The sequence below is a fragment of the Tamandua tetradactyla genome, chromosome 1 (genome assembly GCF_023851605.1).
Source record: "Tamandua tetradactyla isolate mTamTet1 chromosome 1, mTamTet1.pri, whole genome shotgun sequence".
Classification (NCBI taxonomy): Eukaryota; Metazoa; Chordata; class Mammalia; order Pilosa; family Myrmecophagidae; genus Tamandua; species Tamandua tetradactyla.
In genome coordinates, this window is record NC_135327.1 from 31731571 (window position 1) to 31759253 (window position 27683).

Sequence of the window (27683 nt, forward strand, 5' to 3'; positions counted from 1 at the left end):
GAAAAAGGGAGAAAATGAGTTCTGGGCATGGTTTCCTTCTTCTACATGTTTTTCTTATCTAACAAGGGCAACTTTTGTTCTTGATGATACTGATTTTCATCTCTTGATTGCTCTTCATTATTCCTGAAGGTTTGCGTGTTCCATGTAAACAACCCCACGTGAGACCAGAGCACAGTAAGATAAAATGCAAACCAGTGGGCAGAGTCAAACACATGTCCTAACTATAAAAGTATTCTTCTGTGTTAGACTTTAAACAGTCTTTAGATCCTTGGTTTAATTTAATCAACTCTATGACCACCTGCATATACCTTTCAGCAGCAAAAGTAAAGTTTTCTTTCCTGAGTCTTTCGTCTCCCAATCAATGAGAGAAAAAGGATATCCCTACCCCATTCAAGCAGTTTCAATGTTTCTCAAATAAAAAAGGGAGAGATGGTTGGGGCATTTGAAACCTACAGTGATGAAAAAGCATACTCATTAACTTTGTAAACATTCTCTAGACGTAAAGGGGAAGCTTTATAAAGAATATTCAAGTGTCCTTTCTATATACCAGCCCTTTGTTCTTTGAAATGTTCATATGTCTATAAAATAGAATCAAAACAGAACAGCCTGGAAGAAGGCAATTTTCATGTCTCCTAGTGCTGTTAAAACATAATTTTTCAATCTCAACATTCAAAAGATTAAGCTACCTCACCCCAAGATCAGCTCAACTTTAAAAAAAAACACCTTGGACCATTATTTAACCCACCATCCAGGGGATTCAAAAGAGGGCCAAGTGAAGACTGAATTCTGAGCACTCAGTGACCCAGGTTTTTTCCTGAAAACACCCACAGCACATTCTGGCAGGAAGCAGGAATTACACAAGGGAATTGACTGAAACAAACTCTCCAAATTGGAAGTGAAGCTTCCAGTAAGAAATTGTGAGATTTGAAATCTCTTTATCACTCATCCATCCCTCCATTCTGACTGCAAGTTTGGCAATGACGTCCAGCCTCCCAAAGGCCCATGAAATCACATTCTCCAAGAAGGATACTAGCCAAAGTGCATTTGCTGCTAAAACTGCCTTTTTCTGTTTCTTACCCCTTTAACCCACTGATTTCAATTTTGTTTTTAACAGGCCAGCGTGGCAGACATTGACCAAATACGGCTTTGAAACGGCAAGCAGGGGCGATCTCATGAAGAGAGAGGGTCTGATGTTTTTCATTTAAATCCTTAGGCCTCGCCCCAGTTTTCAAAGACAAGTGGCAGGAAACGAACAGAGATCATCAAATGAGCTCAACCTGCATCGAGTTGGTTTTTATAAAAAGGAGAAAAGAATAGAGGCATTTTGCCCAGAAGAACCTAGAGAGAGAGAATAACCTTTCTCCTAAAATCCCAGAAGTTTGCCACCAGTGATTCAGTACATGCCTGACCCCGCCCCACCCCCACCCCCCCAAAAGTTGTCTAACTGGTTTGGCTGTTGCAGCTGGCTATGACCAAGAAAAGTAAACAGAACCTTATTTCAATTAAGTCTGACTTGGACATTCTTTTCAAGTAAATATTTATCATTTCCAATACTATGCCATTGCTGCCACTGCTATTTTTGAATTGGGCTGATTTAAACACAGTTGGGGTGACCAACCCCATAGCTACAAGCCAGGAGAGGCTGGTGCCCCCCTCCCCGCACCCAGCGAGGACACGGGGGAGGGGTGCTGGGGGGAGGATTTGGTGACATTCACCATCCAGGCCTTGTGGTTCTCTTGCAGCTGAATTTGCAGCTGATTCTAACTGGCTGGAGAAACCCTGTTCCTTTCACCTTCTGGCCCCCAGTAGATTGGGATTTCTGCTGATCAGCTCTATACTTCTCAATGAATTGGCCACACGCAGGCATTTTTTTCTCCCTCCCTCTTCATTCAGGAAGTGGCGAGCCCTGAGATTCTTTCTGCTCCGATGATACAAACAAATTGCAGAGGAAGTCAAGTCAAACTTTCCCTTGCTTCTTTTGTTCTCCGGGACTAGCAATTCAGAAAACAGAGCCAACTTTTTTCGGGGAGGGATGCCTTTTCAAGACTGCTCTTAGCTGGAAAAGCAGAAATCTCTTGCTCTTACGTACACCAGAAAAAGAAAAGATTCTCCCAAATATTTTTTTGAAGAAAAAAAAAAAAGGAAAAATTGCCTTAGAAGGTTTTTTTTTTTTAAAGATTATTTTGAGACTTTTCAACACCAAATCGCTCCCTTGACATTACATGGTTACCTAATTTCCTGGTAGAAATCTCCAGGCAGATATATAATCAAGAGAGCAATAATGCCCTTTGCATGGACAATGGCTCAACCCAAGTCACGGCTTGTGGGGGCCCCTAATTCACGGCCAAGGAAAACTCACAGTCCGGGTTCGACAGGCTGCACCAGACAGAAGGGAGACTGTCTAATCTAAAAGCACATATGATTAAGTCCTTGTCACGGTGGAGGCTACTAGAAACTGGAGCACCAGCTCATAAGGTTTCAGCTCTGGTTTCACCTGACTCTGAACGTGAACATTTTCAAACCAGGGGCACCAGATAATCCAGGTGACATGCTTACTCCGTCTATTCCAGTCACCCATAAGAGAAGCCCTTCGCTAAATAACTGAAGGAAAACAGAAAGGAGATAAGAAGCAAATATTTACAGGGCTGGCCCCATGGTGGCTTCCCGGATTGGCTGTCCCTTTACATTAATTCTGGTGAAAGAAATAAAGAATAGGAGACTGCCACATATCTGTGTGCTACCTGTGTTTCCTCGATTGGTTCTCTCCGTACACAGGTGGGGCTTTCACACACCCCCAGTTTTTGGTGACGCTTTTACGGATTCAAATACAGGCTCAAGGCAATCACCCACTATCTCTGTTCTCTTCTGTAAATAGGAGATACAGGACAGGACTGTTATATGAATAGTAACAGCATATATGTGACACACTTAACCCAACGGGTGGCACAGGTTAGGTCCTTGATGGAAGATACAGTAACACTGTGTGAGTTCTCCTGGGTCAGGAAAAACTAGCATCGGTGGAATCTGAGCTTCACAGTATTTGCAAAGTTATTTTTATGTCAGAATACGCTTGCTCAGTCATGATAGTCTCCTCCCCATTTAACTATAAATTCATATATCCTGCAGATATTTATAGCCTCATAGATACCTTCAATCATTAATTGAAGTTTAAACTGCAAGTTTAATTGCAGTGCCATTATTGGATAAACAATGGATGCAAGGGTTCTCAAGGCCGGCTTTAATTGATGTTTTATCATACATTCATTAACCAGTTTATTTACTTGTCTGCCTTTTCCTTTCTACTGATTATTTTCCAAATACACATTTCCCTTGAGCAGCATCAGGGCTGAGAAAGTGATTTCATTTGCATTGCACAGGAGGCAGAAAGACAAACAGAAAAGCCAGAGGCAGCCATTAGCTTTGAGAGCTCAAGGGTTAGCAATTGTTTGCACGATTTTTGAAGCTTTAATATGGAAACATGCGATGGCTACAATGCCCTTAAATTTCCATAAAGCAAATAGGACAATCATACATTGATACATCTGCTATATACTTATAGAATCCAATTGCTTTCAGTAGACTTTATGGAAAACCTACTGTATGCCAGGCGCTAGGTTACAATGATGACGAGTCATCAGTGCTTGAGTCATTGTCCATTTGCAGACTAAGCACACACTTAGGCAATCAGAAAAGCAGAAACACCACTGTATCCTCTCCTTGCCCACCAAGTGAGACAACCAGAAAATTCAGGAAAATTCTTTTTAATTTCAACATACACATAGATTTATGTCACTTTGAAAAGCACCATTCCCATTTATATTTGAGATTGATTTTGAGTTTGATTTGGTAGGGGTCCTGGGACACTTTGAATTATTGTTCAGGAAATAGTCACTCCTGTCCCACTCCTGCTTTGACTAGAATATACTTCCTTGTCCCACTGATGTGAAACTGACCGTGTGACCTATTTTGGCAAATGGGGTGGTAACAAGCATGGTGCACACAAAGCCTTGAAATGCATTTGCACAGTGGGCCTTGCTCTCCTGTATTTCCAAAGTTGTCATAAGAAGAGCGAGACTGCTCATCCATCTTCAGAGGATGAAAACACCTGGAGCAGACCTGGACCCAAGTCCAGCCCAGCCTAGATCAGCTGAACTTGCAGAAACTTGCATGAGAAAAAGTAATTACTGCTCAAAGCCACTGAGTTTCAGGGTAATTTGTTACACAGCATTTTCACGGCTTTAGCTAACTTATATTGGCACCATAAAATTTTTAGGTCTTAACCTAGCCATGGGAACACCAATATAGCAACCAAGTTGGGAAAATAAAGAAAAGAAAAGTTTAAAAAATTCTTCCAACACTGAAATGACTAATTTGACTTTGTTATGTAAACCAAATCTAATCATAGCCTTTCATGTATTCAATGAAAACTCAAGATTCAAAATGCTAAAAAGAAGCAGGTTAACAAATGAGAGGTATGAGACACTTATTCATTCAGTACTAGATAAAGCCTTCATTCTACCAATACTATATGATCCAGAAAATTTGTTCACTCATTGAAGTCTTTTGTGCTAGATTTTAATGATACAGTGTTGATTATTAATAGCGAACCCTTACTGAGTATTTACCATGGGCCAGGAACTGCTTTAACTTTTTCTAAATCACCTTATTTAATCCTCAAAACCCAAGGTGAGGGCAGGCAACGGTGGCTCAGCAGGCAAGAATGCTTGTCTGCTATGCCAGAGGACCTGGGTTTGATTCCTGGTGCCTGCCCATGTTAAAAAAACAAACAAACAAACAAAAACCAAGGTGATTTGATTCCCAGTGCCTGCCCATGAAAAAACAACAACAACAAAAAAACCCACAGTGATAGTTATTATGATTAGCCCCATTTTACAACTAAGGAAACAGAAGAACCAAGAGGTTGAATGACTTACCCAGGTCCCCACAACTGGTAAGTGGCAGGGCTGGGATTCGAATCCAGGCCATCTGGCTTCAGAGCCCGTGCCCTCATCCCCCATGGAGAGCAGGCATAGTTGCTGTGGACAGGGAACTTGTCCTGAAAGAAGATGATAAAACAATCATTACGAATCATGGGCAGGACTCATAATGGAAAAGAACAGGAAATTTTGGTTAAAAATAATGGGAAGGACCTATTTTAGGCAAGATGGCCAGAGATCTTAATTAGATGAAATTGTCTGAAGGATGACTAGGACCAGACCGAAAAAAAAAAGCAGCTGGGAGAGGGAAAAGAATTCCAGCCAGAGGGAAGAGCAGGAGGTTGGTGTTGAGACAGTAAACAGCTTAGTAAGTATTAGGCACTGGAAAATGGTCGTTGCTTTCAGGGAGGCTGAGGGGGCGAGTGTGTCTTTTACTCATCCTAGGACTAGGATAAGTCTTTTTGGTAAAGAGCTAAATAGTAAATACTTTAGGCTCGGTGGGCCATCCAGCCTTTGTCATAATTACTCACCTCTGCTATTGTAGCATGAAGGCAGAGCACAGCAATAGGGAAGGAATGAGCAGGGCTGTTTCCAGTAAAACTGAATGGATGGACACTGCAATTTAAATTTCAGTGTGGCAGTTACACGAACAGCACCAAATAATGATATTTAATGCACTGCCAACATATCAGGCACTCTTATGATATTTGACACATCCTGACCTGTGGATGTCTGCTGAGTTCCCTTTTGAAACAGAACATTGGTCATGTTCAGAGAAAGGGGTCTATTTTGAATAAAAGTAATGAAGAGGCTATTAGGTTATTTAATCACCCAGCTAATAAAGAAGAATATATGATATCATCACCCTGGAAAAAGAGGTCAATTCTTGCTGACTTATTAAGAAGAAATGGTATCAACAAAGATATCATAAAACTGATGCACCATCTCTATGAAGAAGATAGCAACAACCAACTGGTTAATAATTATCATCACTCAAAGAGTATTTAAGATTCATCGCTGCCAGAGAAAACATGAAAAGCTGTGAAACCTTTGAGGTCATATCTGAAAAACACTTGGTAGAATTTTTCCCAAATTTGAGACAACATCCTATAAATTTATGTCACCTAACCAGTAATGAGAAGTGAAACCAAAAGAAACTTTTCTAAAAGCTGCAATAATAGAAAAAAAATTTTGAACAATCACAATAGAGGAAAAAATAAATCATCTCTTTGGTAGTCTTTTCAGAAAACGATCATCTAAATTTTTTTGTTATATGAAGAGACAATCAAAGAATATGCTGCCAAAACATGTAGGAAAAAAGTATTATAAAAAAAAAAGACAATGTTTTAAAATATTATTTTTCTAGATTTTGTGACTTTAGTGATTTTTTAATATATTTTTTAATTTGTAATGTGTCACATTTTCTGCTCCACACCCAGGAGATCATTTTAGTAGCACTGAGTCCAACTGAAAAAAAATCATGGGTTCAAGTCATATATATCAATGTTTAGGATAAAGCTATATATTTTTTTAAGTGAGTTGCTTCAAAGGAAAAAATTAAGTAAATAGTATAATAAGTGATATTAGATGTGGCAGCAACTGTGAAAGTTTATAGCTGAACGAATAAAGTTTGAAAAAGCATCTGATAGAGAATACTGAAATGAAATCAACATGGCTGTCACTTCCTGCCCCAGCACAGTTTGCCCCAGGCAAATCTCATAATCTCATAATCTCTCTCAGAGAACCTCAGCTTCTTCCTCTGTAAAATGAGGATAATAATAACACCAAACTCATTAGTTTATTCTGAAGATGCTTTGGGACAGAGCTGCTGGGCTCTTGGCAATTTGACAAGCCCTTGAAAAATATTAATGATTATCATTGTTTTCTTATTGTTTCGCACTTCCTTCTTGTCTGCAAAGGTTATGGTTTTCTTTTTTATGATTTCTTCATGACGATTATGTACATTCTCAGTCCTGGAAAAATAAATATGTAATCATCCAGAAAGCAAATAGTCTCTTCAAATGCAATATCCTCATCTTTGTTACAATCTGTTATTTTCCATACCTTCAGCATTGAACGAAATGAAAAGAGAAGAAGTAAGGGCACCTGAGAGGGAGCACAGAGGACTTTGCTGGCCCAGCTTGGCACGTCCTATGGCTTCCCTCCCTCTCCCCGTCACTTCTCTCCTGCTTCTTCTCACTGATCAGCTTCTCCCTTCAGTCTTTTTCTGCAGTTACGCAAGCACTTCTTTCTGTTTTCAGCGAGATCCCTGACCTCTCCCCTCAAAGGTGTTTTGCAAGAAAGACCCTGAAGTAGTCAGAATTCTAAGACAGCCCCCAACTACCCCCTCCTCCTGCTCACAGTCTCTGTGTAATCCCTCCCTCCCCTTCAGTGGGGTCTGGCCTAGCGACTTTCTAACCGATAGAAAACAGCAAAGGTGATGCGATGTCACTTCCGTGATTAGGTTACAACAAATTTTGGTTGCAAAAGACTTTGTCCTGCTGGTAGACTCGCTCTCTGGCCTTTGCAGGTTGCACACCTTGCTGTGTTGGAGAGGCCTCCAGGCAAGAAACTGAGTGTGGCCTGTGACCAACAGCCAGCCAGGAGTTGAGGTTCCCCAGTCCAACAGACCTTGAGGAATGGAATCCTACCAAGAACCACCTGAGCTTGGAGGCCCGTTCTCCCCTCACCTGAGCCCACGTCTTGACTGCAGCCTGCGAGGAAGCTCGAAAGCAGAGACCCCGGCTAAGCCAGGCCAGGTTCCTGACTCGCACAAAGTACGAATTAATGCACGTGTCTCACTGTAAACTGCGAAGTATTGAGATAATGTTTTACCCAGCAATAGATAACTAATACAGACCCAGATAGCCAATCAATAATGAAGAAAGAGGGGTAAAGGGAGGAGAGTTGGATCAGAAACTGGTCTTCCTGGATTGTGGCCACCAACTGCCTCTTATTAGTTAGGTGAACTTAGAAAAGTCACGTCGCTTCTCTGCCCCAATTTCTTCCGTAAAATGAGAGAGAAATTACAATGATGATTTTTGTAGTTTTTCTCTTTAAAAAGTCTCTGGGTTTGGTTCCTGGGAGGAGCAGTTTAGTTTCCAAATTTAGTAATTTGGAAAAAGATAAGCAAGACACTTATTAGGGGTAATAAGGAGTGTGAAGGAAAATTGGGGGAGCTGGAGAAGGTTGGGAGATGAGTCAGTTCTAAGAGTTCTAAGGCAGGGCCAACCCGCGAGGAGCAGAGGAGAGGAAAGAAAGGGAGGTTGGGCAGGAAAAATCTGCAACTGCGGTGCAAGTCTAAGAACGTTTAGGCAACGCTGAGTGTATCCATCAGAGGAGCCCCGTGTCTCCCGGACACGAGCCTGCCTTCACTTCCCCATTGCATGCGGAGGAACCCCCCAAGAGAAACGCGGCCCCAGTCCAATCACGGTGACGGATTTCATAGCAGGCCAGGCACAGTCCTGAAGCCACAGATCCCAGAAGCTTCCCCGTCTCGTAAGGGCCCTTGCAACTCTAAAATTTCAACCCTGATGTGGTGTCTACAGGATGCATTTTGCTTGGCTCATGGTATTCAAAAATGCCAGTGGCAACAACAAAACCACAATCCATAAGAGATAAATCGGATAATGGGACGTCACCAAAATCTAAAACTTTCACTTTGTGTAAGACACTGTGAAGACAACAAAAAGACAAGCCACGTACAGAAAGAAAATATTTCCAGATCACATATCTGACAAGGGGTTTGTTTCCACAACACATCTTTTTAATACACTCCAACAATCAATAAAAAGAAAACAAACAACCCAGTTTTTGAAAATGGGCAAAGAATTTGAGCAGACACTAGCGAAGAAGATACTTGGATGACAAATAAGTATATGAAAAGCTATTCAACATCAGCACAATGAGATACCACTCTGAACTTATAGAAGTGGCTGGAATTTTATAAAACTGATATGCCAAGTGCTGGCAAGGATGTGGAGAAACTGGAACTCTCATGCATTGCTGGTGGGAATGCAAAGTGATGCAGCCACTTTGGAAAACAGTTGGCAGTTTTTTAGAAAAGTAAATACACACCACTTACCAAATCACCCAGTAATCTCATTACTAAGAAATAGCCAAGAGAAACGAAAATTTATGCTCATACAAAATCTGTACACAAAGGTTTATAACTGCTTTACTCAGAATTGCCAAAATCTGGAAACAAGTCAAATGTCCACCAACCGGTGAATGGATAAGCAAACTTTAATACATCCACATAACTGAGGGGGAGAAAAGGAATAGACTGCTGTTTCAGGCAACAATATGTATAAATCTCAAAGACAATATTCTATGTGAAGGAAGCCAGGCACACAAATACAAGGCTACACACTGCGTGATTCCATTTATAGAACTTTCTGGAAAGACAAAACTGTAAGGATGGAGAACAAATCAATGGTTGTAGAGATTGGGGTGGGGAGGCTGGGGAAGAGTGAGAGAAGAGGGAGGGACTGATTATATTCGGACAATTCAAGGGATATTTTGAGGTGAAAGGAACTGTTTTGTATCTTGATTGTGGTGGTGGTTTCACAACTCTATACATGTTTCAAAATTAAAAAAAAAAAAAAAAAAACTGGAGACCGAAAAAGTTAATTTGACTGTATGTAAATTTAAAAATACTTTTTAAAAATAGTCCCACACATCATCCCTGCTTGTACAGCCAGTGCTACTCTGATCATTGTGCTAAACAAAAGGGTCCCCACAAATTCCCAAAATATTTTCTAGGAGGAAGTTATTGTCCCCTGCTGAAATCTCTGCCTTATTACAAGGCATTTGCAATGGACTGAGTCTTGTGCAGTGTTTTGCGGAATTGCGTGCAGATGCTTCGTGTTTTGGGTAGAAAGTCCTGGCTTATATCAGGTTTTCATGAATAATTTGGTGGTAACCTGCTCGGAGGGAGCTCTACGGATAGAGTGTCAGAATTCACACCTCAGCTCTACCCACTATATGCCCTTGGACCAGTTACTTAACCTTCCAAAGCCTTAGTTTTCTCATCAGTAAAAGATCACTGATACTAATAGTAGCTATTTCATAGGGCTGTTGTGAGAATTAACTAAAATAATGCTTGTGCAATCTTGGGTAGGTGAGTCCTGAATACATGTATTATCTACAATTTCAAAAGAAAATTAAGAACCAGAACTTTGGAAGATGGAACTTTGGAAAGATGGGGGGGGGTAAAATTTATTAAAATGTCAATAATTGCGCTCTCTTCCTGGGCATCTTCAACTGCTACTGATTATCTGCCCTTTTACAAGAAGAACCAGGAGCTCAGTGTAAAAGTGAATTAACATTTATCAAACATCAACTGTTTCTCAGATACGTTATACATACTCTCGCATTGTTATCCCCGATTTCTAGATAAGCCTCAGAGAGGTCAGCAGCTTGCCCAAGACACACAGCAAAGTTGTTCTCCTCTCTCTATACAAGGCAGCCTTACATATCAGAAAGAGAGAAAGCCAAGAGAGCTGTCTTGCTACCTTAGGAGGAGTTTCCTGCTTTGCTTAATGCTAAATACATAAACTCCCCACTCACACCACCCACCACCGCCATGCCAACCCTCTGAGGTCCCTGCATTCTTTTTGTTCGTACCCCCGTAAATGCAAATTCCCACCGCCCCTTGGGTGTAAGCTAGTGTAAGCTAGTGCTTCTCAATTCTTGTGGTCATTATCACCTAAGTCTTTTTAGATATCTAGCTATCAACTCTCCTCGAAACGTTAATACTATAGATACTCTATATAATCTGTTTATGCACTGTGTGTGTGTATATATATATATATATGTGTGTGTGCTTTATATTAAAACACAAGAGTAAGTGGATTTGGGGGCTTTTGTTGTTGTTGTTTGTTTGTTTGTTTGTTTTGGCCACCCGGAGCCAGCTTTCCCCACTTTGAGGCCAGCACCATGCTCCTTAGAAACACAGAGGGGAGGGGGTAGGCGCGTGTGCCCCAGCAATTTAGTGTTAAACGGGACTTAGTTTGGGCCTGACAGCTTTGTAAGAGTGTTACATGTATTGATTCATTTAGCCTTTCCCTTAGATCCTAGTTTCCAACTTATATGCAGAATGAGAGGGTCTCCATAACTCAGTCGGCCCCTTCTTGAAAAAGGGGCAATTTTGCCCCAGTTCCATCTTGGTCTTTCTCAATCCTTTTCCATCTTTGCGCGCTTACAGGCGAGGTGCATACTGACTTCCTTCTCTTCCAGGTGGCAAGATTACTCCCAATCACCCCCGATTCCAGATTTTTCAAGCTTTTTAAACTTGTTCTGAATTGCCCTTTGAATTCCAACAGTCTTCCTCAGATGCTCTTTCTAGAGAAGCTCCTGAAAGTCTTTGAAAACATATGGAACCAGCCCTTTTCCAGAAATTATGATAGCTAAGCTTCACTGAGCACTGAGCTAAAATCTTTTTAGGGATTATAAATATCTCATCTTTGCCACACCTGCCATTTTACAGGTGAGGAAGTGGAGGCTCAGAAATGTCAGTTTATTCACCCCAGGTCACACGAGGATAAGTGGTGACAGCTCCAGGCTGCAGACGCACAACAGACTGGCTCACACTGCGTGTTCCTCATTGCAGTGATAAACCACCACGGCTGGCCTTCATTTTAGTGCACCGTATCCCTCAAAGGGCTGAGAGAGGGCACAGGAAGTGGAGATTTTAGAGGTGGAGGGTGGGGGCGAGGTGTCTTTGTGCTTTATAGACGTTTCTTCCCCCAACCACAAAAGGGTGGCCTTGTGGGGCTACGTTGTACATAGACATTTTTTTAACAGTGCATTAGATGACTGATTAAGATTTGCTCCCCAGCCATTTGCTTTATTCCCTGGGGAACAGATTTCTCTCTTATTACTCCATTTCTGTATTATAAAACAATTCCCTCAGGAGGGAAAACTTCCTAGTGAAGACAAGGCTCAAAGGGGAAGAGCTCCTAGTCAGATGTGCCCAGCATATTTCAGCAGATTGAATCATGAATTGTATTTTCTAGGTTGCCTACACTTGCTGTTCACCACAACTTTCTTCAGTTAAATCTACATGTGTGTTACCCATGAACAGTTTCCTGTATTCTTGCAGAATTAAGTGAATAGTTTTTCAGTTTCTTTTCAAAGTTCAAGTATGAAAAATTTCACTTCTATAATTATCTATACTGTTTCTTTTTCGTTATGTATAAAGTAACGGAGAGCGTACGTTCTGCCATGTGCTTTATACAAATTACCTCTAAAAGTTACTTCAGATTGCCTCCTCAGCACATCTTCAGGATAGTGTCCCAATTCCTGGTTCCCCGTGAAGAAAAAAGAGGCTCAGATGAATGGCTTTCCTGGAAACCCACATGGGTGCTGGGAGAAGCAGAATTCAAGCCCATCCTTCTCTAGCCTCTGAACCCATGTACTTTTCAGTGCACCGTTTTGCCCATATATAGCCTGCAATCAATCAAAGTTTTCTCTTTCGGGCACTGCTCGAACAGAAACCTGAATTTCCCACTTCTCACCCAACAAAATGTCAAAAATAAAATCGCTTTTACGTGACATTTTCAGCCAATCACCTTTTGGATTCTTAAATCTGGATGCATAAAGTTTTCTGTGCCCCTTTCATACCACACACACAAATACAATAGATAAAACTTGAATTATAAGGTCTGCACATGACCAGTTGAAGAATTTATTCCTGTGAATAATTGTTCCATTGCATTAGCAGTCTATGTGGAAGGCTAAGAAAATATATTCCCAGGTCTATTTTGTATTCTTTAGCCACATTTCAAGCCCATAGTCTTTTCAAAAAGAAGTGATGTAGGCTACCTCTAGGCATGCCTAACAGTTACTTCTGGAGGACCTCTGTTGTTGCTCAGATGTGGCCTCAGTCTCTCTAAGCCCAACTCTGCAAGTGAAATCATTGCCCTCCCCCCTACATGGGACATGACATTCAGGGGTGAAAGTCTCCCTGGCACGGTGGGAGATGACTCCCAGGGATAAATCCAGACCTGGCACCGTGGGATCAACAATTCCATCCTGACCAAATGGGGGGAAAGAAGTGTAATTAATAAAGTATCAACGGCAAAGAGAGTTCAAATAGAATCTGGAGGTTGCTCTTATGCAAACTTCAGTTACAGCTTGCTACCTTTCATAACCTGCCAACCCCCAACCTGGACCATTCCAGCCGATCCTAAAGAACACCTAGGGCAATATATAAGATTCCACAAGGGTTCCAGGCACTAGGGTAACTTGCCAGAAACCTACCATCTCCAGATGGGTCCCTGGTTCAGATAAGTCCTGAAACCTAGTCCAGCCTCTGCAGAACATCACATAGTTCCATCTCCCTACCCCATATTAGTGACAGACCCTTCCAATATCAAAAATTTAGAATTGCCATAGCCCAAACAACCCCAAAGAGAGATATGGAAAGATCAAAGGTGATGGTGGAATAATACAGAGAAGATAGGACTTAGCAAGTGAATATGAATGCTGAATCATTAAATTCATATCTTTTTTAGTCTCCAGTATTTTAGAGCAGCTAGAAGTAAAAACCTAAAATTGTAACCCATGTCAAAGCCTGAAATATGTTATACAACTAATTGTGGTGCTGTGCTTTTTTGCATATATGTTATTGTTCACAAAAAAAGAAGGAAAAAAAAGTCAATTGTGATGATAAACAGGTATTTAAGCCCTCTAGCCTCCTATATTCTGGAACAGCTAGAAGAAAAAATTTGAGAGGATTGTATGGTAGCCCATGACAAACTCTGGGATCTGTCCTGTAACCACTCTTTAAAGAGTGCTTTGAAAACTATTGCTTTTTCATTTCTTTGCTTTGTATATATAAAAAGTTAAAAAAAAAAAAAAGTGATGAGTAAGCTAACACAAGATTAACAAAGATCTCGAGTTGCTCAGTAATGGACAGAGGACCAGAGGGCTTCTTCCACGCAGCAAGTCTCAATAAGAAACCAAGAGATAATTTGACTTTTATTAATGGCACTCAAATATGTCACAATTGGCTGAAAACTATGCATATTTTCCGTCTGCTCTGTTCTGGGCTGCAGACATTGGTGAAGTCGAATGGAGGGTCAGCATGCAATAAGCACACAGACTTGGTTGTGAGAGTCAGACCCTCCTGGCATCACACTTACTTGCTATTTAATCATAAGTGTTAGGCAACTCCCCATCTGCTTTCTAAGCCACAGCTTTATCATCCATAAATGGTGTAATAATAGTACCTACACTGTGTAATCATTGAAATGATTCCCTGAGTTACTGGGACTATTTCCTGGCACACAGAAAGCATTTCGCTAATATTAGCTATTATTATTATTTTATTATTATTATTATTATTGGAAATTGTGAGATGTTGCATGGATCAAGCCATGTATTGGTTTAATTTGGATCATAAAGGCCTAAAAATACATTTCATACAGAGCTAAAGGGAAGGTTTGACAGTCCTTGACCCCACCCCACCCTTCTGTCATCAAGAAGTTGCCCCTCTACTATATCCATACAATGGAATATTATTTAGCCATCAAAAGAAAGGAAGTTCGGATCCATGCTACAACATGGGTGAACCTAGAAAACAGTATGCTAAGCAAAATAACTCAGACACAAAAGTACATTTATTGCCTGATTCTATTTATATGAAATATCTGGAATAAGGGAATTCATAGAGACAGAAAGCAGATTAGAGCTTACCAGGGGCTGGAGGCAGGGTGAATGGGTAGTTAATGCTTAATTAACCGAGTTTCTCTTTGGGGTGATAAAAAAGTGTTGGTACTGGATGGTGGTGACGACAGCACAGCGTTGTGAATGTAATCAATGCCACTCAAACAGTACACTTAAAAATGGTTTCCATGGCAAATTTTATATAAGTGCTATCACACTAAAAATTTTTAAATAAAGAAGAAATTGTCCCTCTAGGCATAAGGCGCTGATACTAGAGCAGTCAAAGAAAGAGGAAGAGGGAGAGAAAGAGAAAACGTTTGTGAAGCTACCACAAAAAAATATTTTAAGAGCAAGAAAAGGAAAAAGATCATTGTAAAGGTCCAGCAGTTGGGGGCACACCTGTGCCATGCTGAGGGGCCGGCGGGCCCAGAGGCTTCTGGGAGGGCTGGGAGGAGCCTCCAGGCTGTACGCACAGCCCCTAATCCAGAGCTGTGAAAGGGCCAAGGGTCAGGACCAGGGCTGGACAAGTGGGGCTGGAGGCAGCTGCGCTCGCTCAGGCCTCCCAGCAGGAAAGAGATGGGGTTTCTACTGCCTCCTGTGGCCACACCTGGAACCTGCAGGCCTTCCCCTCCGTTGCACAGCAGGAGTGCCCAGAATTCAAAACCGCAGCACGTCCCCAGCTTCTGGGATAGTTAACAAAATTATTACAGCTCGTCATTTACCTACCTATTGGTTCCTATGCCTGTGGCAGTATGAAGACAGATTTCACAGGAAAGTTACAGGTAATTGTCTGGTTCACACCTGTCTCCTCAATGCTTGGCACAGTGTCTGGCCCAGAATGTTTCAATAAAGAGTGTAAGAAAGGACGAAGGGAGGGAAAGAAGAGAAGAAAGGGAGCAGCAAGGATAAAAAGGATGGAAAGAAGGAGTTTCTTACAAGTTGAGAAGAATCTTTCTGGAAAAAAATTGTCATGAAGTTTAAAGGATCAAAGTTCTATCCTTCTACAGCTTCAGGGCTTATAAAACAAGTGACCGTGTGTGCGCATGTGTGTGTTGTATAGACAGTATAGCAAAGTGGCTTAAGGTGGAGCTCCTTAAGTCAAACAGACCACAAACAGAATCCCAATTCCCTTACTTTTACTAACTCCATGTTCTAGGGCAGATTCCTTCAGTAAGCCTCAGTTTTCTCATCTATAAAATGGGAATAATCATGGCATCTATGTTGTAAGAACTTTGAGACACGTGTGCAAAGCTCTTAGTACAATCACCTCCCACACAGTAAGCTCTCAAGTAATGCTGCTATCATTATACCATTTTTGCTTAATTATTATTGTCAATTAATGTGAGTTTCCAGATTTGGTGAGGCAGAAAGAGTGGAAAAATGAAAGAATCGGTGAGATGTGGGCCTAAGAGACAGAGACTCGGAAAGAGAACAGAACATTTCTTGTTCCAGATTTTTGGGTATTAGCAGAAAGCCCCTGACTCCCTGATTGTGGGTTGGGGAGAAAAGGGAAGTGCTGGGTTGCCCTTAGCCAGAGCCCAGCCTGGAGGCACCTGGAATGCCCCCTCTGGTTGCTACACCCCATCCTCAAGTTAGAGAACATACGGAGAAGGATAACCCCATATATCAAAGGGGTGAGTGGGGAAAGGGGGGCTAAACGACAGGGAGGGGGTGATGGGATGCTGCTAGGAAGTCAACTGAAAATTCTTCAGTCTGGAAAGACAAAGTCTGGCCAGAGAGGAAAAAGGACCCGCTGTTCCCACTCATGAAAGCTGTGTCTCAGCTGGGCCAATGTTGGCCAAAACCCCGAGCACTGCACCCACATGCCAAACTGAAAAGTCTGACAGAGGAACTCTCAGGATAGATCATTCTTATCAGGCACAAGAATTGCCCTTCAGCAAGGGGACAGGGTGAAATCATTCATGTATGCAGTGGAGATAGAGTAGCAAATGCAAGGCGTGGTTTCCTCATGCAATAAGTTCACATCCCTACATGGGAGACAATTTACAAGCAAACCAGGAAATAAATGGGGCAATTTCAGAACATAGGGAGGGGCCAAGGAGAAAATAAAACAGGATGATCTGATGGAGAAAAGCTGAGGGGCAAGTACCCTTGGACGAGCAGAAAAGAGTTAACACAGCACAACTGAGGCTGCTCTCCTCCGGAAGGTCTACCCTTGGCAAGTGTCTGGGAACATGGATTTCAGGAGGATTCCCACCATTTCCTGAGAAGAATGGTTTGCCATGCCAAACCCATTTGTATAGACAATGTGGTTTGTTTGGAACACCTGCTTTCCTTCTGGAATTTTGGAACATGCAAGGCTGAGGTGGGGGTGGGGAGAGGAGGCTATGTGCCCAGCCACCAGTAAAAACTCTGAGCACTGGGTCTCTAAAAGATTCACCCGTGTTGCCACCACCTGTTGCTGGAAGAATTAATGTCCTCTGAGAGAAGATCCTTAGAAGCTCGTGTCTGGTTTTTCCTGACTTTGCCCCACATGCATTTTCCCTTTGTAGAGTTTGTTTTGCACCCTTTTGCTGTAAGGATCATAGGCACAAATACAATGATATGCTGAGTCCTGTGAGTTCTCCTAATGAGTTGTCAAATTTGGGAGGGGTTTTGAGGCTACCCAACCTTGCCTACTTGAGGAGATGCCATTGGAGTTGAGACCTGAATGAAAAGGAGCTAGCTTTGTGTCTCTAAGAGAGAAGCATTTCAGGCAGAAAGAAAGGCCCGTGCAAAGGTCCTGAGGCAGAAATGAGCGTGGCGAGCTCCAATGAAAAAAATAAAATGTGACTGGAGCACTGATGGAGAGGAACAGAGTGAGAGAGGTTGGTTGGAAGTCAACAGAGACAAGGTTAGGTGGGGTCTCATAAACTGTGGAGAAGAGTTTGAATTTAATTCTGTGGGTGGGTAGATGGAACCACTGCAGGGCTTTAGAAGGAAATGACTTTGAATGATAATGACAATCAGCAGGACAACAAAAAGTGAACAAACATTCAAGAAGGCTCTCCTTAAAATATTGGACTCAGAAGCCGAGCCTCATTACTACCCAGCCCCAATCTCAACTCTGAGCCAAAGATTAGCAGCTGGTAGTTTAGAAAGTACATTGGGTCGACAAGTGCTTTGACCCCATTTTTCCCTTCCACCTCTCACATGTTAAAAAAAAAAATTAGGCTACTATTTTAACATCAAAAGATAGCCTCTAGGGAAAAGAAGTGTAACAAATAAGGTATCAGTGGCTGAGAGAGTTCAAAGATAGTTGAGAGGCTACTTTGGAGGCCACTCTTATACAAGCTTCAGTTAGACATTGCTACCTACCATAACTTGCCAAACCCCAACCAAAACAATTCCTGCCAATCCTAAAGAACATCTAGGGTGTTATACAAGATTCTACAAAGGTTCCATGCACTAGGGTAACTTTCCAGAAACCTATAATTTCCAGATAGGTCCCTGGACCAGATAAGTCCTGAAATGCAGGAGGGCCAGCCTCTCCAGAACATCAACTAATTTCATCCCCCGAGCCCGTATTATCAACAGCCCCTTCCAATATGAAAAAGTTAGAATGGGCATAGCCAAAATACCCTAAAGAGTGGGAGAAAGATCAAAGATGATGGTGGAGTTATACAGAGAAGGTAGGGTTTAGCAAACCAATATGATTGCTGAATCATGATACTGACATTTCTTTTAGCCTCCAGGACCTTAGAGCAGCTAGAAATAAAAACCTAAAATTGTGGAGTTGTAAGCCATACCAAACTCTGAAATCTGTTCTTCAACTAATTGTTGCAATGTGCTTTGAAATTTACTGCTTTTTGGTATATATGTTATTTCTCACAAAAAAGGAAAAAAAAATAGCCTCTGAAAGTTCACTTTTGGACTTCTCTTAAACAACAGCAATAAACAGTGAGGAGTCTGTAACCCCACATGGAAAGCCCCGAGACCACTGCCTCATATGAGTGCCTGCACTCATCTTCTCTACACACCTCCCCTGCCCAAGTAACTGCAGGTGTCCAAGGGAGGCCCCGGGGCCACTGCTATGCCATTTATGAAGGAGTTTGCTGGGGGGTTGTTTATTTTTTACACACAGCACATTTTAGCCATCATATTAAGGTAAACCATAGATAATTGCCATTTGTATGGTTCAAAATGGTATAATATAGTTCAAGCTAATATTTTCTACCTGGTCCCCAGAGGCCTTTAGGCTTGCAACCTCTTGCTTTCACAAGAATCAACTTGTTTCGGTTTCTCAAATGCATATCCTGTTCCCTCTGCCCAGAGGAAAATTCTCTCTTGAACTGGCCCTCGTACTCATCATCAGGTCTCAGCTGAGGTAGTGCTTTCTCCAGGAAATGTCACCTGACCCTTCAATGTCTGGGCTGACATGTCCCTTGAATTTTCCTACAGGGAACTCTTCTCCCATTATCAAGCATAGCCACCATGAGAATAATAACTAATACTTAATAACAGCTAACTTACTGTATGTCAATACCTGACATTCTTCTAAGATAACCTCAGCTGGCCATGAATGTGGGCCACCCCCTTTACACAGAGTGTAATAAAAAGATTAGATAGATAGATAGTAGATAGATTGATTGATTAATAGATAGATAGAAAGAATAGATGGATGGGTGGTAGATGAAAAGCTAGATAACTAGATGGATAGATAATAGATGATAAATACAGATAATAGGATGATAGATAAAGATCGGCATCTTTATTTTAATCCTCACAACAATACTATGATGTATAGATTTAGTATACCCATTATACAGATGAGAAAAGTAAGACATAGAGATGTATCATGACGGGCTTGACCCCACATAGCTAGTAAGTGACAGCGCCAGGATTAATCCCCTCTCTGTCTCCAGAGCCCATGCTCTTGACACCACTTCCTGTGTCATAAAGGTAATTACTGTTTACTTGTCTATCTCCCCAGCTGGACTGAAATTTCTTCAAGGACTGCTCAGCGCTTGTGCTGCCCCCAGGTGTAGCTGTGGTGCTTCTATGGTATCTGGCACAAAGGAGGTGCTAAATGCATTTTTGTTTATTGCACTTGACAGAAGGAAAGAGAGTAAGGAGATTTTTGGCAAACTATCAAGGGAGGAAAGGTCTTTTTTTAAATGTTGCGAACCATTGCTGATTAGAGGAGTGATTAAAGGAAGGGAACAGAGAACTGAGAGGGGGAAACCGAGCAAGAATATGACTTTAATGAGTCTATTCAGAGTGGTGAGTGGGCAGAGTCACCACAAGTTACAGAATTTGGCTTTTCCCAGCAAAACTAGTTGAACGCTTGAATGAATGATCAAAGTGACATTTATTGCATCTTGATAGTCTTAGAGTAGCAGGCAAGAGGGAAATACTAGGAAAAAGAGAAAACAAAGTATTTTGGCATGCTGGAAGACATCTATTACACAGATCTTTGGCTAAATAGTTGTGGCCTTTATAATTTTAATATTCATTTGTTATTTCATCGATTATGTACTTACTATGTCAGAGTCACAGCTGCAGTGAAAATAAACCGACCAAGTCACCAACCATATGGAGCTGACATCCTGGAGCTCTCCAGTCAAACGCGGTGGTCACAAGCCACGTGTCACTAATGAACACTTGAAATGTGCCTTGTCCGAATTGAGACTTGCTGTCGGTGTAAAACATACACTTTTGATTTTGAAGACTTAGTCCAAAACACTGAATGTATAACAGCCCATTCACAGTTTTTCTCTACTGATTACAGGTTGAAAGGATAATATTTGAAACATATTTGGATTTAATAAGATACAGTTTTAAAGTTAACTTCTTTAACCTGTTTCTTTTTACCTTTTCGGTGTGGCTTTAGAAAAATTTACATTTCATATGTGGCTCACATTTATATTTCTATTGGGTAGCAAGGCTTATAAAGTAATAAATGAATAGATGTAGCAATATAATACCTTAAAGGAATGAATGCCTTAGCGAAAAGTGGAAGCTGGGTGAGAAAATGGAGAGAGATGGAAGAGAAATTTGATCATTCAAAGTTGTAGCTATATCTTAATTTCTAGAAAAACTGCTTAGAGCTTATTTCATTGTCTTATCAGCCAAAATGTTAAATGAATATTCATAGGAAAACTAAGGAAATGAAAACTGTTGAAATATTTTGTGCCTCCTTCTATGAAATTCTTCTAGACTTAGGAGTCAGCAAGTGATCAAAGAGCAACCTTATTTAGGCACAAGTAATAAAGATCTTACAAATAGATTTTTCCCTACCCTGTAGCTATTGTAGCCAAATCATCCATTTTATTTCATCCGGATAAAACAAAACTATTGTCTGATGATGGGGGGGGGGGGGGGTCGGGGGGCACCAAACAGTTAGAACTTCAATTCCCTCAAGGTTCCAGCTCAGTTCAAACAATAACTGTGTTTCCTTTATCTACAGAATGGAAATTTTCTATTTAGAGTGGGCAGAGACACTTGAAAAATCTCCCATATTAAAGGTATTGCTATTATTCTAATAGGGGAATTTGAGCACCTCTCAGAAGCAAAGTATAAAAACCTAAGCCCAGATTAGAGAGTTCTGCCCAGGGGAAATGAAAGTCAATAAATATTGAACTTTGATCATCATGAAGCTTTCAAAATGTCAGATGCGTGCAGTCAGAGAGAGCTGTTTACTGTTGATGGATTCCATCGTATACAGGTGCCACAGACTCATTGCATTGTAATTAAATTTAACAATGGATGCAGGGTTTGATATTAGAACAATGAGATGTATCTGATTCCAGTGCTGTATTTAGTGCACTCAAATCCAATAAAATAAGTCATTTTGATGTTCTTATTTCATATTTAGGAAACCCTAGGTATAGCACAGATTGCACTGTGCTGTTAACACCAAATCCCCCACACCAAAACCTACATACCCTAAACCGTGGGGATGAGAACCGTTCCTACCACTTAGAAAAGAATTCTGCTGTATTTGTTTTATTCCTAGATCTTGGATTTCCATGAATCAAAGGCATTAGATTTATTCCCTGTCTTGCCTCACGCCCCAAAAGAAAAGAAAAAGAAAGGCCAAAGACTATTTCCTTTATTTTCTAAAATTATTTCCAGTTTTTCCTAATGTCACAAAAATAAAAACGTGGCAAATGGCTAAATGGTCAGTTCCCGAGATGATGACTCATGCATAGGAGACATTATTGCAGGTTCTATGGGAGCCTGGGGAAATAATTTTGTTCTATTCAGCCATATGGTATGCTTTTGCAAAATGAGTTGGTGGCCAGTGTTCTCAGATACCCCTGAATGAGAAGAATTATTTAGGTCATCGTATCTGATTGTTGGGACGTGAAAACTTAAAAACAAACAAAGAAAACACTTCTGCTTCCTGCGTGTGGATGCCTGTGTGCGTCTGAGGGTGTGCTGGGAAGAGACATCAGACTAATTTCCCCAATACCACACACTGGAGTGCATCTCATTCCTTTAACTTACCCAATCCAAATCACAATACCAATAAAGAAATCCTGTAAGAGTCTCCAAACAAGCCTTCTAACAAGCACATCATCCTGAAATTTCATTTGAAAGGAAATAGGTCCTTCAAACAAAACAAAACAAAAACTCTGTCGGAAGCTACAACAGGATAATATGAATGTGCTCCGTTAGAAAGCTATTAATCAGCTTCCTTAATTTCCAGCTGTAGAAATACGTTGAGGGAAAAACACCTCCCCTAACCTACCCAATGTAGGAAGGGCTCTATTTTGACTCTCCCATGGAGGCAGGAGACGGGGATAGAGAGGTGGAAAGGCGGGTTTAGGTTCTCCCTAACACCAAAAAGATTTTGCCAGTATTCCTTCAGAGACTCCTCACCAGACACATAATAAAAATTTTCCCTCTCTCTCTGCGGTTTCCTGTAGCTTGTACTATTCAAATGTAAATTGTTATGAAGGGAGGGTAAGTCCCCAACTTAAAGAATTTTTCCGGAAGCATCCAAAGCTTCCTGCTGCGAAGAAAACATCTTTTAGGAGATATTTTACCGTTGGAGAAAATATCTGTGTTTATTTCAGCTGCTGTTCAATTTGAAAACAAGAATATGAGAAACGATCCACTAGTGATCACATCAAAAGATAATCACCCAAGAAAAGCTTGTTTCTACAAACAGGAAAAGAACAAACACAGCATTCTTCACTGAAAAAAAAAAATCGAAGGAGGGTCTTGCATAATAAATTATGAATCAAATCCAAGAGTCAAACAATGTTTGCTCCAAAAGGTGACACTAAAATTTTCCTACAACTGGTTTAGATTAAGAAGCAAATTTTCCTTCTGGTGCGCTTGGGAAGTAAACACTGACTATAAGTCTCTTTTAAGAGATGAATCATTTAGCCCCTGCATCTGACATGAGATTAGATCATCTGTTTGTTTCTGGGATATATTTTACCCTTGACTACAACTAGAATCCACAATTGGTTCAAACTCTTCCTGGCAATTTCTGATTCGTTCAGACAAAGACCAGAAGCTTAAATCCCGCTGAATTAACCGGTTGAATGATTACCAAGGTGGCACTCAGCCAGAAGTCCGAGAACAGCCACCATATGCTGTTGCAACATAATGTCTGCCTTCCTAAGAGTGGCGTCGTTCTAGGACAGCTCTCACCCCACTTAGCTCCCTGAACTGGAACTCTTTTCCTTCTCCTTTTTTCTTCTTCTTTTTCTTTTTAACAACAGGCACAGATTAGTGGTAAACCAGGTGAGCAATTATTTTGCCTCTTGGAACACACTAGAAAATGAAAATATTTCATCCTCCTCATTCTTGAAACAGTGCTATTATACATTAACCAACCAAACAAGGGAGGAAGAAAGAAAAGGAAGGAGAGAAGAAAGAAAGAAAAAAAAGAATAAATAACCGAGAACCAGCCAACATCTGGGCAGGCTATTCAGGCAAAGCAGAAATCACCCAAGTAGCTTTCATATTCATTTTAATTGAAGATGATGTTTCAATAATTACTCTAGTTTTCATGGCATTTCACCCTTTTCTTAGGACTTTCCCATATATTATTAATTTGTCTGATATAAGTGAGCCTACTTCACTTTGGAGGAAATCAAAGATTAGAGAGATTAGGTAATTTAAGAAATATCACACAAACAGCACGAGATGAAGGCAAGAATAGGATTTGGGGCTTCAGTCTCAGCTCACTACTCCTATTATGACATCCAGAAGCTTTCATTTCTTCTGGTTCTGATAGGACATTCATATGCAGATCACATTTTCACAAGTATCTGCAGATTTTTATGAAACCCTATCCCAAAATTATTTTATGAGAAATGAAAGCACTGCACTAAATCATAACCACTGCAACAGTTCCTGGGACAGCAAAAGGTCCCAACCACAAGCCCACCTCCTTCTGTTCCACTCAGAAAACACATTGGAAGGATCATGGGCCAAATCACCTGTCTGGCATCTCTTCCCATGGAAACCCCCCTCCCTCCCCAGAAGACATTCTTGTTGTCACAGCTGGGAGAAGGGGAGCCACTTGCATCTAGTGAGTAGAGGCCAGGGATGCATTAGGTACCCTACAATGCCCAGGGCAGTGCCCACAGCAGAGAGGTACCTGGCTCCAGGTGCCCTTGCTGTGAAAGATGAGAAACCCAAGTCATGTGACCTCGTAGGCCTGCCCCCCTCCCCACCTCCCATCCTCCAACAAGGAAAGGCATGGCACCCAAGCTGGGTCAACTGGGATCCCCCTTTCGCCAGGGCTATTGGGAAAAGTGCTCTTCTTTTCTTGGAGATTAAAACCTTAAGACCAACAGAAATTTAGGGTTGCCAGGTCGAGAACAATGACAAGGAGAGGTTAGCAGAAGTGAGATTAGTAGAAAGTGGGAGAAAAAGACAGAAAGGGCTCTTAGGATTTTGTCTGAAATCAAGTCCTACTTCCTAGGCTTTTGAGCTAAGTGAGCCTATAAATTACATTTTTGTACAGGGATTTGTTTTAGGAGTTTTGCTTAAAATAGTTTGCTTTAGACTTCCATGTTTTGCAAGCCAAAGCAACTTGGCTAATACAGAAAGTCGGTGAGAGTGTCACCTTGGCTACATTCCAGCTAGTATTTTTTAAATCCTATCATTCATCAATACCAGGACATTAGCTACTATTAGTAACAAGCAGCAATACAGCCCATTGGTCAAAAGTAAAATTTCTTCCGTGGATTTTCAACACAAAGGATTACCAGAGTAACCAGGTTATTGTTTGGTTATTGTTTTTCTTTAGTCAAATAGGGAAGAGATTGAGGTTTTGAGGCTCATCGGCCAAATTAAAGACCTAGGATTTGATAATTTGTGGAAGTACAAATGCCAATTTAAGCATAGCTACCCATGATAACCAATTAATAGTCGATGTTTGAGATTAATAGTTGCATGCCACAGGAGATGAGATTAAACATTAGACATCCAGAGCTTTCCAAGTAACCTCTTCCAGAAAATATTTCAAGATATCTCCAGTAGGATGGTTAAGATGCATCTCAAACTCAATCTGTCTGGAGAGAGAGACCTGAGGCAGAGGATGACATTTCCTTGAGTTAAAGAGATGGAGCTAAGAGTCTGGGGAAACTGAGGCAGCTAGAGTGCAGAAGATAGGGTGCTAGAGAGAAGAGATCTGCACAGAGGGAACTCCTGAGATTCTGCAAGGGTCCACTTGAGGTCTTTGGCTGAATACTGATCAGTGCACACAGGGGAGGGAACCACACAGGGCTGTGGAGAAAACATCGGGATTAGAGCAAACATCATCTCCACTCTGAACAACCTCACAGCTCACAGGACATTGGGTTGAGTACTTGGAAGCATTTGCCTCAGCCAGGGGGGGCTCTTGGAGCAGGTGCTATTTCTACACTGAGCACTGAGTTGGAACCCCATCCCACCAGCCACCCAACTAATCTTAAAAGCATGACCCCAAACAATCCAATTGGTTCCCAGTAACTTAACAGCGTGTCAGAACAAAACTCAAAAAATACGTATACTAATACAAAAACATCCTGCACCCAAGTAAAAATTCACAATGTCTGGCAAACATAAATCATGCAAAGATAGACCCAGCTGGCACCCATGAAGCAACCAACTGGCCTGGGCAATCCACAAAGTCCGGGCAAGTAGCAAATCACAGATGTTTGAGGCCACTGTGTTTTGGGGTGGTTTGTTATTACAACAGTAAATCACTGAGACAAGTCATCTTCTCTCACTTGAATTGTGGTCCTAGCCTCCAAGCTGGTTTCCCGAGTCCATCCTTACCCCCATCAACATCTCAATCACAGCCAGAGGGATCCTTTTAGAATCTAAGCTCTGTCATGTAAATCCTGGGCTCCCAACACTTCAGTGGCTCCCCATTTCCCTCAGAGTAAGTGCAAAATCCCTGCAAGGATCTACAAGCCCTCCAGGGTCCTCCCTCCACCCACACCCCCCCACCACCACCACCTGTTCAACCGCATGTCGGGGCTCCTCCCCTTAGCCCACTGCTCTCATATTCCATGTGGGACTCCTATTCCTTGAATACGCCCAGCAGGTTCCAGCCTCAGTACCTTAGCCATGGCTGTGCCTTCTTGCTGGCATGCTCTTCCCACCCCTGACCACAGCACCAGCTTCTGAAGTTCTGCACTGTACAGAAACCTCCTCTGACCGTCTCTATCGATAGCGCCCAGCACCCCACTTCACCACTCTCCGCAGCGCTCATCCCCATTTGATACACAATATGCTTTCCTTATTGGTGTGTTTGCTGTCTATCACCTCTGCTATAATGCAAAGTCCCTGAGAGCTGGGGCTGCCTGTATAATTTTAATCCCTGCTATATCCCCACACCCACAACAGTCTATAACTTATAGTAGGTAATCATTTAAAATATTTGCTGGGTGGAATAAATGAATGAATGAATAAAGAATGATGATTAATTATTAAATGCAGAACAGGATAATTCCAAGTATCAATTTTCTCCCAAGAAGGTCTGTACTCAGAGAAGAGGAGGAAGAATTATATTCTTATAAATGTTCTTAGCCTTCAGCTTCATCTCATTACTTCTTCTAAATGCCTTAATTTTTTTTCTCAGAATTTTGTCTCCTTCTTGCATCTGTATCCACAGCCCTCCTTATCTGTCCAGAGCTCCTTTACCAGAAACTGACAGCTAGGAGGGCTTGCTGTTCCAAGGCTATGTAGACAAGATTCTATTTGCTAAGGCTGAATCAGAAAAAATTAAATTAAAAAGAAAAAAGAAGAAGAAACTGGAGTACAAAGAGTTAAGTCCAAGATTTCACAAAGCTGGAAATAATAGACGTGGGCTCTGAACCCAGGCATCTGCTAAGAGATCGTTCTCTTAGCCACTGCGTAGGATCCAGCAACTTCAGGGTTAACACCTGGTCCCGTAGGCTGGATCCTGGACCCTGCACCCAAGTTCAGAGACATTTCCTTGTTTGGTTTGCCGATTTGTTTGTTGTTTTACTTCTTCTCTTTTTATGGCACAAAGCTAGGAACAACCTCGATGCCTTGTAAAGGTGCCTGGTTAAATAAATTACAACCTGTCCATCCTGTCAACTATCACATAGCCTTAAAAAAAGAATGAGCCAGCACTGCTATGAAGACACTAACGACAGCGAAGACAGATCATTCAGTAACAAAGGCGGGCTGCCAAAGCGTGTATTTTATATAATCCCATCTGTGTAAAACAAAGTGAACATTTACGGGCGAAAATATCTATGCGAAACACAGGATGCACTTAGAATGACTGCACATCACATGCACCTTATATCATTTGCTATTACTTAGAGAGATTAAACATTACTAGAACAAAGATTCTATCTTTCAATTTGGTCACATATAACAAAAATTTAAATGGATCCCAGGTATATATATCTGCTTTATAGACTTAATGTACGTAGAGACTGTTTGTGTGTAGAATATTTTTGTCTGCATCAGACCCTGTTAGCACTCTGGAGAGTGGATGGTGTTCAGACGTACAAACAAAGGTTCGGCCATAAGTGCACGTTACTATTATTGTGTTGGCGTTGTTATTTGGTAATGGGAAGACTTGGAACAGCTGAACAAGGGAACAGCCTGGCAAGGTGTGGCCATGTGGCGCCTGCGGGC

At 41.4% G+C, this 27683-nt stretch overlaps 1 long non-coding RNA gene across 2 annotated transcripts in view; it reads right to left on the reverse strand.

Annotated features, from left to right (window-relative positions):
- The window catches only part of LOC143683978 (uncharacterized), a 63922-nt gene extending 37682 nt beyond the window's left edge, over window positions 1–26240 (reverse strand). For both annotated transcript variants that reach the window (XR_013175776.1, XR_013175775.1), the window contains exons 1-2: window positions 26129–26240; window positions 4935–5056 (exon numbers count right to left, since the gene is read on the reverse strand). This is a non-coding gene — a long non-coding RNA (uncharacterized LOC143683978). The remainder of the gene's footprint in view (window positions 1–4934; window positions 5057–26128) is intronic.
- Between the last annotated feature and the right edge of the window lie 1443 nt (window positions 26241–27683).